Source organism: Zea mays, chromosome 7, assembly GCF_902167145.1.
Source record: "Zea mays cultivar B73 chromosome 7, Zm-B73-REFERENCE-NAM-5.0, whole genome shotgun sequence".
NCBI lineage: Eukaryota > Viridiplantae > Streptophyta > Magnoliopsida > Poales > Poaceae > Zea > Zea mays.
The window spans coordinates 165,050,009-165,053,162 of NC_050102.1; positions in this window are offsets into that span (position 1 = coordinate 165,050,009).

The window sequence follows — 3,154 nt, forward strand, 5'->3', positions numbered from 1 at the left end:
AGGGCTCTAAATACTATATATATATATATATATATATATATATATATATATATATATATATATATATATGATGTATATATGATGTATTTCAATCGAATTTTTTTGTTCTGTTTGAACTTAAGGAGTGGCTAAATAATTATAACACTCGTGATATGTTTGGAATGGTATCTTGCACGATATCCGATAAAAATTTCGTTACTAACGCTATCCGTGTCCGACTAGTTCCGTATTCGACATGCGGCTATCCGTTTTTGCATCCGAGAACATTTGTATCCGTATTTATATCCGAAGCTATCTGTATTCGAATTCGAATACGAATAAAAAATATATAAACAAATATGTTTTAGTTAGGAGAGGCTAGTTTCTTGGTCTTTACAAAACTAAGGGTCTAATTTCTATAAACTAAGTCATAAACTGGTATGTTTGGAACCACCTGAATTTCTATAATCCAGTTGTTAAAAAATGGGTGCTTCCAAATAGGGATTTAGTCTAGTAATAAGACTTTGATTAAGATTATCAACCAGAAGATAACTAATGAGGTAGCATGAGGTTTTGTCTAAAGCTCTATCAGCACATTGCATATCTAGACATGGTGCTACGAAGGTTACTTCATTTGGGTTGATAGTCAAAAGTAAATTTTGATGCATATATACTTATGGAGAAAAATAATCTATCTAATGTTATGTATCATGATTTGATGATGAATACTATAGATGAGGTCACTGACAAAAGAATCAAAGCTCTCAATGTATAAAGAGTGGCAAAGATAACAAGTAGGTCAAAAGCAAATCATTCTAGGTTGAAGATTTAGTGTGGAAAAATATACTACCAATTGGGATGAAGACCAACAAGTTTGGCAAGTGGTCACCAAGTTGAAAAGATCGTTATATAGTGACTAAAGTGATATTCGAGAATTCATATCTGTTGGAGACATTTCAAGGTGATAATATCCATAGATCAATTGTTGAAAGTTATTTGAAAATATACTTTTAATGTGTTTGGGTAAAAAAGATTAGAGTGCTATTCAAACAATTGTCGATACAATATCACCCTTAGAACATATATGGTTGAAGTACATCACCCTTGGGCTGACTCCAACATAGTACATATAAGAGCACCTAAACAAATTGTAGATATCTAAATAACATTAAACCGTCTCTGACAGGGCATCTATACCTTATACACATTTTAGACGTGATGTGGGAGAATACCTAAATATGGATGATCATCTCCTCAAACCACTTGAATGCCTTTTTGGGGTATCCGGTTGGGCACTACAACATTTAGGTTTCGTTACTCGACTGACTGCATAACCCAAACTTGTATCGAGTTCCCATTTTTACATACCATTGTTGGAGTTAGCCTTAGATGCTAGATAGTCCATAAGTTGAATGTTATTGCTATTTAGTTTGTTTAAGTTTTCAGATTCATTGCAACATTCACCTAAATTAGGGGCATATATTGACACAAAATTGTATCAACATGCAGTTTGGACAATGTTAATAAGTTCCTTGCATCAAAAGAATATTGGCAATATTTGGTGAAGTGAGTGAGGAAGAACAAACAAAAAGGAGAAAAACGACATATGCATGAGGAAACCGGCCATGTTGGTCCTGTGCGACCCCCACTGGATCTATTTTGTTTCAAATTAGTCTTGGATATAATTTGGTGTAGAAAAGTTGGAAAATACGTTTTGGAGTTGTTTATTATTGTGATAAAATCATTCGTCATTCTATATGTAAGAGGATTATGGTCGATTGAGTATCTCAACTTTCAATCGTCACAAACATTTTCACTACACCGTTTTCTCCTCTCTATACCATGTTGTTCATCACATTTTCTATTGAGACTTAGTGGTACTCTAGATGGCCTTGACGATGCCAGAGCAACCTTCACATGCTGTTTTTTTCGAGATGTTCGATAGTTTACTGTATAAAAAACAAGATCCATATCAACCTGACTAACCCTTCGACCGATTGTGTCGCTCCACAATATTCTCATTAAGATTTGTTGCAACCATAGGTATGCTAATACTTATGGTTTATTATTGTGTAATCCGGAATATGTTGTCGTTTAATAGATATACATTTATGTATAATTCCTCTAAAATTCCTACATTCTAAAGGAGCCTAAATTTTAAAAACTAAAATATAGTCTACAGTACACCATGTTTGGTTCTAGAAACTTACACCAACTAAAGAGCACTAACTATATTATTTATAAAGACGATATTGCCTCTAATTAATGCATAGGAGGTATAATGGACTAGTTGAGGGGCAAACCTTGTAAAAGCATATCTAGTAGTGCCTTAAATAGGTGCTCTATTTTAAAATATAAGACAAACACTTAAAAAACAACTTTACCAATACTCGATTTTAGATTTTTTTTTATTGAAAAAAAACATGACGGGTTTTTTTGGCCGTTGAAAATAGCTTCTCAGTTTTGACGACCAGAACAAGTTCTAGAAAATTAAGACTGTCAAGACTATTTTTGTGGCCTCCCTAAATTCGTAAAAAATAACTAGTTTTTGGTGGTGGTTGTCGAAAAGAACCTTTAGAGCATCTTCAAAGGATTCTTATTTTTTCTCTCTATTTGACTCTCCATTTAACTTTTTATAAAGATTACACTTTATATATAGTATTTCACTTCAACATACTATCTATCTAGTTTGGCCAGTAGAGTGACTAACCAAGTTTAACTAGTGAGAGAGTCAATTTATAGAGTCGATAGCTTGACGAGTTAGATGACTAGTCTATTGAACAACAACAACAACAACAACAAAGCCTTTTTGTCCCAAGCACGTTGGGGTAGGCCAGAGATGAAACCCCGTATGAAAACCTCAGAGCTCACCCCCCAAAGAAAAAAGGGGAAACAAAGGCAAAGGAGAACCGAAAACGACGAAACGGGGAAACACATAAAAGAGATAAAACCCACAAGAACCAGCAAGATCTAAATGGGCACAAGAAAAGGTCAAACAATTAAGGAGGAAAAGCGAAACTATAAATCAAGGTTCTGGCACGTGAATTGCACACTTTGTAACACCCACTTTGTAATTGCTAGGAATAATACCAGTAGAGGAATAATTTCTCTTTATGTGAGTTTGATCTTTATGCATCATCTTATGTGAACATCATGCCCAAAAACAATTAATAAA